This window comes from Periplaneta americana, chromosome 9 (genome assembly GCF_040183065.1).
Source record: "Periplaneta americana isolate PAMFEO1 chromosome 9, P.americana_PAMFEO1_priV1, whole genome shotgun sequence".
Classification (NCBI taxonomy): Eukaryota; Metazoa; Arthropoda; class Insecta; order Blattodea; family Blattidae; genus Periplaneta; species Periplaneta americana.
The window spans coordinates 47370833-47385556 of record NC_091125.1 but is presented as its reverse complement, the minus strand read 5'-3'; the positions used below and the strand labels follow the sequence as shown (position 1 = coordinate 47385556).

Genomic DNA, 14724 nt, shown 5'->3' with positions numbered 1-14724 from the left:
TCTTTATCATCATATCCCACTTCCCTCAAATACATTTTAATATTATCCTCCCATCTACGTCTCGGCCTCCCCAAAGGTCTTTTTCCCTCCGGTCTCCCAACTAACACTCTATATGCACTTCTGGATTAGCCCATACGTGCTACATGCCCTGCCCATTTCAAATGTCTGGATTTAAAGTTCCTAATTATGTCAGGTGAAGAATACATTGCGTGCAGTTCCGCGTTGTGTAACTTTCTCCATTCTCCTGTAACTTGATCCCTCTTAACCCCAGATATTTTCCTAAGAACCTTATTCTTATACACCCTTAATCTCTGTTCCATACTAGTATTTTTATTTTGCTCGTATCCACGAAGTGAAGCTGCCACGCGAGGCCGCTTCTTGCGGCAGCCCCACTTGTTATTTGCCTGGCGGTTTTGTTCTTTTGTAGTGAGGCAAGAACGCAAAGCAGCTTGAGCCACAAGTAAGTGCGCGGCAATTGAGGCAGTAACATCGGGTAGCGTGATGCACCTTTCCACACGGAGTGAGTTAATCACTGCGAGGCACCTTTGATCGTATCGAAAAGCCGACTGGAATTGGCTCATGGCTGAGGCAGCCTCTGACCTTTGCGAGGCCGCCGCGCAAGGTATCCACTGAGCGAAGAAAGTATTATGAGGCAGCCTCGGTTCGTGAATTCGTAGCTTAAGAACTATGCATTTGCAATCCATCATAAATGAAACCACTGAATGTAGAATGCTTGTACACGGGTGATCGTATTATCGTACGAAGTGCCAAAATGAGCGTCGCCAGATACATGATTGCTCGTCCAGACGAACACCTATTTCCTATGAAATGGGCATGACGAATGCCGTTCAGATGGACCTTTTGGCCGATAACTTTGTAATAAACACGTAATCAACACAAGAGCGATGTAAGAAGTTCAGTTTTTGATAAGAGACCAAATCTCTGTGAGCATACACAATAAGATTTAGATTAGTCGATTTTCCATTAAATGACTGCGCAACTTCTACGGACCAAAAAACAACCGTCCATACCGTTTGTCTTGACTGTTACTGTGGGTATATGCTGTGATTACTTGTGTAGTAGGATACTTTTCCTTACTTATGGCTTTTAAGGAACCCGGAGGTTCATTGGCGCCCTCACATAAGCCCACCATCGGTCCCTATACTGAGCATTCCCTACCATCAATCCCACCGCCCTCAAATCCATTTTAATATTATCCTCCCATCTATGTCTCGGCCTCCCCAAAGGTCTTATTCCCTCCGGCCTCCCAACTAACACTCTATATGCATTTCTGGATTCGGCCATACGTGTTACATGCCATACCCATCTCAAACATCTGGATTTAATGTTCCTAATTGGGGCCTATGTCAGGTGAAGAATAAAATGCATGCAGTTCTACGTTGTGTAACTTTCTCCATTCTCCTGTAACTTCATCCCTCTTAGCCCCAAATATTTTCCTAAGCAACTTATTCTCAGACATCCTTAACCTCTGTTTTTCTCTCAAAGTGAGAGTCCAAGTTTCACAACCATACAGAAGAACCGATAATATAATTGTTTTTATAAATTTTAACTTTCAGATTTTTTGGGAGCAGACTGGATTATAAAAGCTTCTCAACCGAATAAAGGATACTTTTCCTTAGAGTTATTAATAGGCTGTTATAATGAAATTTTTATAAGTAATTTCTGGCTGAAAGTAGTTTGGATTTAATTTGCATTTAATATAAAGAGCATTAAGATCTTTAACATCACGTACATCATGGGCATGACTAATAAGTTTGGTGAATTTTTAGTCGTGTAGGGTGCTATTCATAGACATTTCGCTAGCCCGCGCTACGAGCGTGCTAAACAGGATTCATATCATATCGCTAACACCTGGTTTATGAATACGAAAAACGTTAGTTCGCTGATCATCCACCGAAAGCCCGCGCTAAGAATGTCTATGAATAGGGCCCGTAGTGTCTAACTATTGCTGTTTCTTACACACTTTGAGTACTGTAACTGTTGCCCTAGCTGAGTGTGTTGTGAGCTGCTAGTAAAGTGACTATTGAGGAATTGCAAGAACTTCCATTACGACCTCATACGTGGTTCTTATACACGGATGTAACACGTTTAATGTGTTCTGAACACTATACATCAATAAAGGCTACCCCTGCAGATTTGGATCAAATAGCGATGAAGTTACGTTATTGTATGAAGAATTAAAATACCGAACGAGGTGACTAAACACGAACTATGGATGCCTCTGTCTCAGATTCTGCGACTGGTTAATCTGATAGGGAGTTTTAATGGTTTCCTTAGTAGTAATAACTAACTAGGAATCTCGTTACAAAAAATCAAATGCCGAATTCATTGCTTCTTCCACTACAACAAAGATTATTTACTGATGCGCGAGACAGAATCCATAGTTGAACATAGGTAGTGATCAGTAGATGGTAAGGAAATAGAAACCGAATGTACCAGTATACTATTGCGATATGACTTCGCAATTTAGCGATTGTAAATACTCGTAAAACCAAAATGAGAAGACTTACTGTACATACCGCCGCAATTCAAAACCTTTTTAGTAAATTTTAACTGTATAATCTCCTTTCTACATAAGCTCTTGATTTATTTTTATTACAATTTCATTTTCTTCGATTTTCTCAAATTTTAATTATGATGAAATTGGTAAATTATTTTCCACAAAATTGTAAAGGAAAGTAGACAACAATTTTTATTTCCTCCTGCTGATGAATGAAAATATGACCAATATTTAAAGAGAGAATTTAGTACACTGATAAACATCAGTTAAAATATCGCTTTTCGGTAGCACGAATAATTAACAACTTAGTATCTGCGACAAAATCTTCAAGTTGGCATTTGAGCGTGTAATGTTACGAAATGTAGGTTATTATGCTCTAACCATCTAACGCCTATGTACGCAACTGTTCGGTATATGAAACTTGATTCGCCAATAAGCCGCCAAAGCAGACGTCCTATTGAGGAACAGAAAAATAAAAATGTTAGTCGAAACCTGATGATTAATTTTTTTTTCGTGCCAATAAATGCTTTTGAATCATTCTTTATATGTATTATTCTTTCATGCAAACAAGGGGACATTGGCACGCAATATTAAATCAGTGTTGAAATTATATGAACAATTCTTGTGTTTACGGATCGCCTGATTGAAGAAGCTGCCGAATACGATACAGTTCCAAAGTAATTTCACCAAACGGATGCATCGATCGCATACATGCAGAGTTGGTTGAAATTTGAGTACCTTTTCCTTTAATAAATAGTAACGATTTCGAATTAATGTTTACGCCATACTTCTCCATAACAGTGCAGCATACAGAATTACAGAAAAAATAAATTTTCAATAAGTTTATTTCTTGGAGAAAGAGAGGGAGGGGGGAGAGAGAGAATAGGTTCGGGACGCAGTTCACATAAACGTCGACAGATGGCATGAAATATAGTAGTAACCTCCGACACCGTATCGCATCAAAGTTAGAATATTCCTTCATGGTGCTTTTGCTACGGATTTAACCACTGGCTCTGGATTTAACATTACTTGTGAGCCCCCCGCCTGACTCCTCAAACCTACATGCAAGTGTAGTTCTGTCAGTCGTTTCTAAATGTCACTTAACTCCTACCTGTTGTGCATTTTGTTATTGTTTTTATAGTTGCCTTGAAGTATCAGTTACTGTGTGTGTTAATATGTTCAACCCAATATTTACCATATTTTAAGATTTTATTATATAAATAATTCAGTTAATTTTGTACATATTTCTATGTTATCTTCTGTGTTCAGTTATGTTTAAGAAATTCGCTCGTCTCTAATCGTATTGAATTTTTATATCCACAGAGGTCGGCCTGGATAGCGCAGTTGGTATAGGGCTGGCCTTCTGTGCTCAAGGTTGCGGGTTCGATCCCGGTCCAGGTCGATGGCATTTAAGTGTGCTTAAATGCGACAGGCTCATGTCAGTAGATTTACTGGCATGTAGAAGAACTCCTGCGCGACAAAATTCCGGCACATCGGCGACGCTGATATAACCTCGGCACTTGCAAGCATCGTTAAATAAATGAGGGGCTCACAACCAGAGTGGACCAAGTCCATCTGTGATCAGTTTGTGGATTAATACAATTTCGGATGAAGAAAACTTAGCTTTATTCATTGCCATCACAAATAAAGTCCGTAACTCATTTGTTACTCCACAGAGGCAGCATTTCCTATGGAAGATGAAGGTTGCTAAGCGTGAGCCAGGAACTTTAAGACTCAATTTCTTAGAACTATTCCAGACGGACTTGGTCCACTCTGGTTGTGAACCCCTCAAATCATAATTTAATTTTAATTTTATCCACAGAGCAAGAGATAAAAAGATACTGCTTTATAGAATTTAATTTTGCCATGTCATAATTGTTGTTATCATTAGCGTGCTCGTAGTTATATGTTTATTTTTCATATTTATATTTCTTCAGTCGTATAAAATAATTATCATCAAACCTTTCTGTTCTATCCACCTAATTTTTTGTCTTCCTATTGATCTGAGCCTTTCGGCATATAGGTTATTTTACTACTTGTTCCGGTATATTTTGTTCTGTTTTTTCTTTTCTTTTTTTTTCTTTTTTTTTTTTTTTTTGTAGACGTTCTCTTCATTTTTCTAAACATTTATTAAAGCTAAAATGTTTAATTTTCTTTAATATTTTTTTCTGAAATCTGATAATTCATAACATGTTAATATCTATGAAATATTCAATCCCAGTTATCCGTGAAATGTTCCATTTCAATTGAAGAGTATAGGAGAGAAACCTGATGTCACGTTTCACTGTTTTTACAGAAGAGCAAGTAAAAAATTTAAAGACCAGTTATAGTCTTTTGTCTTTGGGTTTTCATTCTTCAAATTTCTTTGGATTAATGAGATTGTTATTCTGTACGGTTAAACTACATAAATCTGAACTACTTGAGCTATTACCTGACATCTAAAACAGAAAATCGAGAATTTTGGACTTGAGTTTTTCCCCTGTGCTCTTCAATTGCTTCTATCCTTTGGTCGATCATCTTATTCCATACATTGTAACATATAACAGAGCCGGTACAGCCATATCAATTATCTGCGTGTCTTTTTTTGTGCAATTAGAAATGTTTTACTAAAGATTTAAATTTTAAAACCTCTGCTTTGATAATATAGGCATTCATGGCTACACTTTTCAAGCAAGCGTCGTTGTTTTTTAATGCAATATTCCAAGTACATTTTCACGCTTTACAGCTACTAGGCCTATGGGCAGCTAACATTTTTTATGTCTCTTTACTTGCTGTGGATATCTATGTGCGCAGTTTGACGGGAGGTTTCGATAGGACTCGTTAACACTTCACTTGTAAGTTGCTTTTTTAGACCTAACAAAGATAAGGTCTGGAAAGTTTGCCTAATTGAAAATACAATTTTGGTTGTTATAAGTATGGAAAATTCTGACCGAATGGTGTCTCCTGGAACAAGCATATTTTAGTCTCCAAATAGGTAGCCTACCTACACGATGAGAAGTCGTGCAAATTATTAATATAGTTGATTACGCTCTGAAGGTAACTCAGATTGCTTTAATTTGAGTACACGAACCTGAAAATAGCTCATCTCGCACTGAAATTGCACGTTTTGATCTAATTGTGTGCGCTGCACGTATGATACGGTTAGTATTCTTCATGTATTGGATGTGTGCAACGCGACATTGATGGATCCATTGAATTGAATTATACACGCGACCACAAACATCACACACGCTTAGATGCTCCATTTTATTGGACTGTGAGGGGAAGCTTCTTTCATGTAATTTTCCTATCAGACTGCAGCCACCGATTCAAGGTAGCTGAAGCTGAAAATCATATCTCGCAATGTAAGAGGAGTAACTGCATGATAGTCTGTAATTCCTGTAATGGTATAGGTTGCAACCATCTCCGATCGAATTCTGTATGTGCATTCAGAGAAATAAGTTTTCGTGTCTGGTCATTATAAGGAGCGAATTGTACCGGCCCGGATGGCTCAAGCGTTAGGGGCACGGCATGTCCCTATCACTTGGTCCGAAGGGTTGTGGGTTCGAGTCCCGCCTCGGGCATGGGTGTTGTGTTTGTATTAGTATAAGTAAAACAAAGGAAAACAGAAAACAAAAGAGATAACTTTGGTAAACGGCCTCTGGCCGGTCTAAATAAAAAAAAAAAATGTCATATATTGCCTCTGGCAGAGAGGGTGTCTAGATTTTTTCTTCCATTTTTCCTCCCTATTTCCCTCCTCTTCTTTTTCTTCTTCATTTCACGATGTAGACATTTTGCCTGTTGCGGCGTCACAGACTCTTTCAGCGTTTCCTAAGTCGGCCCCGATTTCTCTTACCTATTAGGTCAGACCTGCAGAACTGTAGCTCCTGAGAGCGGCTGCTTTCCTCCCCTTTCTTACCCCACCCACCTTTTCTACCTGTGCGGTCATGGCGTTCTAGTTACGCTCGGCTGCATCAACATTCATTCTCGCGGCGGAAGTCGATCATCCCCAATAGAAGTGGAGTGAGGCTTACGTCATATTTCCCCTATTTGCGAGTTCTGCAGGCCTGTACTAGGTTGTATTAGTTTGCAGCAGGGAACTTTTCGTCAACTTGTTAAAAAGTTACGGCAAACAGAATCTCTTAACGACAAGAAAATCCGATACCAGAGGCAGAATTTTTACGGATGGAAAATTAGATCTCACTTCATGTGAGCAGGGGTCAACTTCTAACAAAATGAGTACCAGGAGTATTTTATTAGGGATAAAGGCGGCAAGAACGTAGGACTGCTACTGCTACTAATGCCAATGTTTAGAAAAGGTTACACTCTAGGCCTCCGTGGCCATAATATGAATATCTTTCCTGCGTTTAATTCTTTCTGACCTTGCTAATGGTCGCACAATGTTTGTACACCGTGTCTGTAATAGATAGGAATTTGTATAAAAATACATGTTGACTCATGAATGTAAAAGCGTTGGGGTTATTGAGAGCTCTATATTTGAAGCAGCATTTCAAAGAAAAATAAATAAAAGTACACAGTAATGCAGAGATGAAAGTGATTAAAGTACAACTGACGTTTCCGTGTGGCAGAGACGCAAAGGAAATGAACGGTCCAACAAAACGGCCCTTATTTGCAGGAGACCATTAACGCCGATATTTACTTGACCTCAAGTTTCGTACTGGCGTGATGTGAAGGAAGGACTGTAATGACGTGTTTGTTAGAAATTCTTTTGCCGTCAATCCGTACAAACTGTCCATTGTTCGACCCATCAGACGCATCGTACTTGTAACGTTCTTTACAAACAGTCCACCATTAGTGTCAATCCAGTGTGTTCGTGTTTCTGAGATCGAGAGCTCATTTGCGGGCGAAGTCTTGTTTCTGTCTTTTAAAAGCCGTGCTTCACAGTTTCATAAAAATCATATAAAATGTTTTAATAGCCCAAAGCACGAGTCACATTCTGTCTGGGCCAGATTGGTTGGCATAAAACTGTGTTTAAATATGTTATAAAAGATAATTTTCGCTTCACATCCACAATGAAATCTGAGAATTTTTAACAAAATGAAACTCGAATTACAATGAAATTAGAACGGTAAAATATTGTTCACAAGTTTTGCATTTAACTAAGAAATAATAGGTGAACTGCAAACAAGATGAAGAATTGTGCATATTTATATTTCAGAATTGATATGCGGCAATGTTTTTGTGTTTTTAAAATGTTCTGTCACTTAACGAATATATTGGTGAAATTTATTTTATATTTAATACGTTAATATAGCTATGAAGTTTTTATTTAATTAAGCGTAATCTTATAATAAGCTTCATACATTGCATTGTGTAGCTTTTATGCAAACAGTCTCGTTGTGTAAAGGTTTATATTAATAATATTATTCATGTCATCCTGTGTTGTGTAACATTTTAGATTTATGAATGGTATCACTTAGTAGTTGTTTGGACGTAATCCTATAATTTTTCTGTGTTATAATTTTGTTTCATTAGGCTTCTTGAAGCTTTTGAGTAAAACAATTTTAACTTCGTATCATACGTTGAATGAGTTATGAAGTTGGCTATCCAGGGGCTAAGATATTGACATTCGAGAAGTTCATGCTTCTGTTCTCAACGACGCCGATTGGGCAACATTCGTGTTATTTTTTCTATCTTAACAAATGACATTGATAGTAGGTATATTGCAATTAATCATCTCTTCCTTTTAAAAATATTTATATTCGTAAATTGGTACTCGCCCTTTATTTCGCTTGTGTTTAATAGTATTTCACTTTAAATACATTAAATAATAAAAACATGAAAAATTGTCATCACAAGTTTAGATTAATTTTGACCAAGGGTGGTTAGTGGCCAACAATGGAACATTGTTACCTTGGTCAGACAAGTTCGGTATAAATTGTGATTGACATAGTTTATAAGCTTTGTGTGTGGCGTTGCATTTAGTCGGCTGTCAACTGTTTGCCATGTAGCGACAAATAAGCTTGTCCGCTGGATGACTGTATCAACCACAAGAGTATTTTAATTGAATTGCATTTGTTTCTTCACTGAAGTGACCTACTGTCTGTTTCGGATGAATTATTACGAAGCATGAATTTATTTGTAGTAAATAACAATTTTTTATGTGGTGACTATTTTTATGTTTTGAACTTTGTGTCGTGCTAACGGAATATAAGTGTGGAAACTGCACTTTGTTAATCGACACGAAAATATTATAAAAGAAAGGAACTTCTACAGAAGTGTGGCAGGACTATATTTTTTTTGCTCATAAGGCAGTTCGGAGGAAAGCGTTTTTTTTCTCATATTTGTCTATTACAAAGGTCTGTCTTAAATTCACGATTGCTCTCGTTTTATATACCACTGATTAGATTATGAATTGCGGGATAAGGGCTAGGTGTATGATTTTCTGAAGTTATTTTATGATAAAAAGTAACATATTTTCGCCGTGTCCGTGGCTCAAGCGCTAGCGCGCTAGTCTTCAATCCAGGGGACCGGGTTCGATCCCCGGCCAGGTCGTGATGGAATTTGTGGCAGACAAAAACGTTGTAGAGGTTTTTTTATATTCCCGTTTCCCTATCATTTCACTAACACTTTCCATCTAAACATCATTTCATCTATCGCCTGCAATAGTTAAAAATAGGCTAGGATGAGGTCTTGGGTAGTACAGGTTTCCGATGCTGCTATAGGGCCCTGAGGCTTATCAGGACACTCGTCTGAGGATGATACTTGACTCGTCAGGGCTGAAGCACGATGGCTTACCTGTCAGCATCGGATTCATGAATGACACCCAGGCCACCTGTCGGACTTGGACAGTCATCACACATATAGGGCGCACAATGGGTCAAATCAAGTATAAGCTCAAGAACCTGTTCTATGTACAGCCCTCGAAAAGCCAATCCGGTATTTACTTTTTATTTAGGTAGTGGTTAGTTATTTATTATGCTTACTGTTAGATTTGGGAGAAAGATGGAGACTTAGGGACATGAAAATACTAGTATGGCCTTCGAAGAGGGAGTAAAGCTGGAAAGCGTATGTCGCACTGTAGATGTACGTAAAAAAAATTCTTCCTGAGTGAGGGAGTTCTCATCACAAGTTACAGTTTCTCACCCACGTTAAAATTAACTAAAAAGAAAAGAAAAAAAAAAACTTTGTACCATGTAAGTATTAGATTGTGTCAACACTTACATGGTAGAAGATGCTTTTTAACCCGTTACTGCATAGGGCAGTTTTGCACACACTGGTTTAATATTCAAATAACTTAATTAGTTCTCTCTTTCTCAACTGATGTCACATATGGTCAAATCCAGTTTTTCTTGACGGTGTGCCATATCTGTCCCAGTATGCGGAAAGGGGATTTTTCGTGCCAGTTTTGCTTCCTAAGTCTTTAAATATTTTCGACTTCTACTATATGGTCTTTCTTTTTAATTCCTTTATTTTAGTATCTTAGCAGTCCATCTTTCTTCATTATGTACGATGTTATAATGTGAGCATAACATTTATGAGAGTTCCTACGTAAAGACCACTTGTCTCACTTCGTTCACACTGTTCTATTGGTTAGTCAACTGTCCGAAGACAGCTTTGAACCCCACGAGTGATACCACCAAGGCATCACTTATGAGGCAACTAGGCCATGTGATAAGGGGTAAGGTGGCCAGTTCCTTTCTCCCTCCATTGCGTACATCGCCAACTAGCTACATATTACACTAATCAGACTTCAGATGTATACGAACAATTATTCTTCCTTTGATACATATCGTTATGTGAGGTGTACTGTCTGATAATAAATATACATATCAGCCAGAACCTCAATCAGAGGTAAGTCCTATTAAGGGACTTAAAGTGAAGTTTGTAATGGAGAAAAACCGAAAGAACGTAAACGAGAAAGAACATTATTATGACTGAGCAATTTAGCAGCGAGGATTTATGAAAATCGCAAAGTAAGAATACAACCATTAAACAAGACAGTGATTGTTATAGGTCGTTATTACATGACATCAAAACAAAACAATTGATATGGTATGGACGTGTTCAGAGAATAGAAGAGGACGGGATACCAAACTACAGTATGTTATGTCCTGGCATTCACCAGAAAGAAAGAAAAACGAAGCATAACACAAATTACTTAGAAACAAGGAATCAAGGAACTGGTGAAAGATAAATGATTGACAAGGAAGACAGAATTAACTTAATTTGAGAATGGAGACAAATATTTAGCAGAGTAGGCTCAGGTAGATGTGAAAACATTATAGCATACAACTTGGTAAATAAATAATTAAAATGTGTCATATATGATTAAATGTAAAATACTGTATGCCTATAGTATTCATGGATTTACAACGAAAGTAGAAGATCTTTTGACAAGTTGCAACTACCGAAAATTTCAACATTGTCATAGTTACGTATGCTACAATATTATTTGTATATGCTCAGAAATTGGTATGCACATTCCATGTTGAAAGAGAAGATGTTTAGCTATGAAGCTACCAAATTATTGTGCAAGATTTTGTAGTATATTTATTTCGTAACAAGAGTGTTGGATTGAAAGAACATGGAGTTCTGTAAAATATAGCGACATACTTCGAATGTCCAAGACGTTAGGAATATGAATGTAAACTAACAAAAATAACTATAATGCAAACATGTTTCACAGTAAAGCTTTTTCCAAATATCTTACATTCATCCTGGAGCAGCTAACTTGTTCTTGTACACAGTGTACTTGTCGAGAATGTAAGAACTGTAATTAATGATTATCAAGCTCTCTTGGGGCCAAACGGTCTGTCAGCTCATCTGATGTAATGGACTTGGTACCGAGTTCGTTCTACATAAATTAATGATCGGAAACTTGATTTAATTAGTAGCTCTCCGACTTGGGATGGTTGATTTAGTTGTTCATGTGTGGCCTACTGTCTGTTACAAAATAATTTACTCTGTTCTTAGTTTTGAAGAACTTCTATAGACACGACTTGAGCTTCAGTAAATAAATTTTATTGAGAAACGTAGAATTCTTTGTTGTAATTGAAAACAAAGCAAACTTGTGTATTAGATTGATGGGATTCATCTTACTACATTATGATTAATATACAGATTTTTGTCTTTACCTAAGCACTGTTGCCGTTTATTTATTAAATTCTTCCGTATCTTTACAAGATTACTTTACTATCTTGTATACTTTTCCAAACGGCTTATTTATTGGTTGTAAACTTTACGTAATACGTATTATATCGGTTAATTTGGTAAAGATTTTAGCCAAGGAATGCTTATGTTTCAAATTGTGTGTCCTGTATATTAGAGTATCGATATTATACAGAATAAACAGAATATTCGATTCAGAAAACTAAGACGGAATAATAGTAAGAATGAAAGTGCATAGATGTGGTTTTCGAATGCTGTTACTATAAGCACTTGAAAAAATTATATTATTATTATTATTATTATTATTATTATTATTATTATTGTTGTTGTAAAATACAGTTAGATGTAGACTATAAATATTCTCAGTAAAAACAACAGATAAGGACTGGCAAGGACATGTGTTGTAGGCCGGTTGAAATAATCTAAGAAATGAAAGAATCAAAACCTAAGGACATTGGAAAACTGAAGCGTAGATGACAAGATGAACTCTTGAAACGAAACTGACCCGATGATCATGATGAAAAAGAGAATAAAGAGTTCTAAATATGAATGACGTGAAATTCAAGATTACTAATCATTTAGCGTCATCTGTTGCCGTATTAAAATTAATTCAGGACTGCAGATACTTCCACCTCGATTAGTCTTCTTCACACCATCAGCCTAGTAAAAGTCAGCACGATTTTGAGTACTATTTCAGGAAGCGTTGGGGAAATCGCCCAAATTCCACTATCATCTGTTCTGTTAATATGAACTGTACTGAACTTTAGTTTTTAATAATGCTTTTTCTTCTGGGATACTCTTGAAATCCTCTTACGTGTTCTTTCATTCTGCTTAGTGGTATACCATGTAAGTTATTCCTTAACATTAGTGGCATGTGTGAAAAGCAAATACGTGAATATTAGGTGATATATAAAAAAATGTAAATTTTGTTTTATTTAACCATTTCTCACACTAGGTTATTAAACCGTGTTGGACTGTAAAGAAAACAACTATCGCAATGTCCATATTTTATATGTTGCACAATATTATATAGTATTGTGAAATTTTGGTTAAATTTAATTTTCCTACCAATTTTTTTGTTATATTGAAATTATAGCGTATAACCTATTAACCTGTTGTATCCTCTAGGATACTTTGTGAGTTTAAGGGTTAATGATATGATGTATCATCGTCCCCAAATAACTTATTTACGAAATGGCGAAGAGAAAATAATCTGGAAGGAACCAGTTGTGGGCTAGAAGAGCTGATGAAAATCACGAAAATCCATAGCTTTATGTATCGGTTATGAATCCAGCATGCTAATGTTTTAAATGCAAGAATTTTTGGGAACGTGTAGAAAACATACCACATGACTACCTGTGAACGTCAATAAATTCCATGCTTCATTTGTTTAATTTTAATTCTTGTAAAGGTAAAATAACTGTACCTCATTTGTGTACATTCGTGAAAATTCCATTAAAGAACAGTAGGCCTATCTAGATTTCAGAAACAAGAAAGTCTTAACATTATGTCTGTCGGTACTGAAGATTATTGACGATGTTTCTTTAATGAAGAATTGATCTTCCTGCAACTAACTGAATTATAACGTTAAAAGTCAGTAATATATACAGAGAGTCCACACCTGTGGAGTAACGGTTAGCGCGTCTGGCCGCGAAACCAGGTGGTCCGGGTTCGATTTTCGGTTGGGGCAAGTTACCTGGTTGAGGGATTTTCCAGGGTTTTCCCTCAACCCAATATGAGTAAATGCTGGGTAACTTTCGGTGTTGGACCCCGGATTCATTTCACCGGCATTATCACCTTCATCTCATTCAGACGCTAAATAACCTAAGATGTTGATAAAGTAAAAATATACAAAGAGCTGAAATGTAAGTTTGAGAATTTGTTATTTTGGCAAATGTGTAACAGTGTGTAACGTTAAAGTTTATTATACCAAAGGTAAGACTTAATTTGCAAAGAACTAATCTTTCTAAATGTAATGTAGTAATTAAGTAATTTTAATATGCAAAAATCTGGGCTCTTACGATGAATATCGACACTCCATCGTCTCTGAATAATCACCGTACAGGTAGGGCCATAAGTCATATCCCGCCCCCCAATTTGTTTATTTAACAACTAACGACTCATGTACATACACATACCTTATTTATCCAGAAGAGCTGTGTGAGCACCGTCGTTATCATGACATTACTGAATACGACGCCATGTTCGACGGGAGGTTTTGGGAAGAAAAAATTTCTGTTATATTACCGAATGCTTCTGCCAAAGCAAAATTGTTAAATGGGCAATTGCAAAATATTAAAATATTACAGGGGTAACGTGACTTATGACCCTACCTATAGTTTAAAGAAACGTAAGATCGGTGAGACATATTATTGTAAGTTCATATTTTTGGCACTTGTCTTCTACATGTATAGGGTTATTCAAAAGTCAAGACAGATTTGAAAGTCCTCTCGCTTTGTTAAGAAGGAAGTTTATAGAAAAATAATAGTTTTGTTTATTGTTTTGCCTCATTCAGGTATAAACTAATTTTTAACATTAAGATACGAGTACAGCCTCCATTTTTCTCCTGTATCGTTAGTAATTTTTGTAGCTTCTTTTCTGGAGGAAATAAACAGCTTTCAGAACAATATTTTAAGGAATATCTTCAAATTATTTTAAATATTTTCACAGTAACGATAAAATGCAGATCCATACTTCAATCCACTTAGAGTTCTGAATCTTGTCTGTGCGCTGAAACAATCTTCGTTACATTCATAATAATACAATAAGCTTACAAAGTTGTATAGTCCTTTTGGAATCACCTTGTATAGGGGAAGAGCATTTAGCATCTGTGGAGGCAAAATCAATATATATATATATATATATATATATATATATATATATATATATATATATAAACACTATCTCACTCAATAGCTATTTATTTATTTCACTTGCCTTAGCAACAATAGTAAAACAATTGAAACACATTTTTATGAAGATAAAATAATCTCTCATCACTTTTGAATAACCCTATACAACAAACATGTTGGAACACCTATGAAATTATATCAACACAATGCCGACAACAAAACACGTTATGTCGACAATGG

General features: G+C 36.4%; 2 protein-coding genes across 7 annotated transcripts in view; one reads left to right on the top strand and one right to left on the bottom strand.

Annotated features, from left to right (window-relative positions):
• The window catches only part of DNAlig3 (DNA ligase 3), a 590685-nt gene that overhangs the window by 31025 nt on the left and 544936 nt on the right, over nucleotides 1–14724 (top strand). The gene's annotated exons all lie outside the window — the stretch shown is intronic.
• Nucleotides 1–14724, bottom strand: part of LOC138705891 (uncharacterized) — a 238305-nt gene that overhangs the window by 16743 nt on the left and 206838 nt on the right. The window lies entirely within an intron of this gene.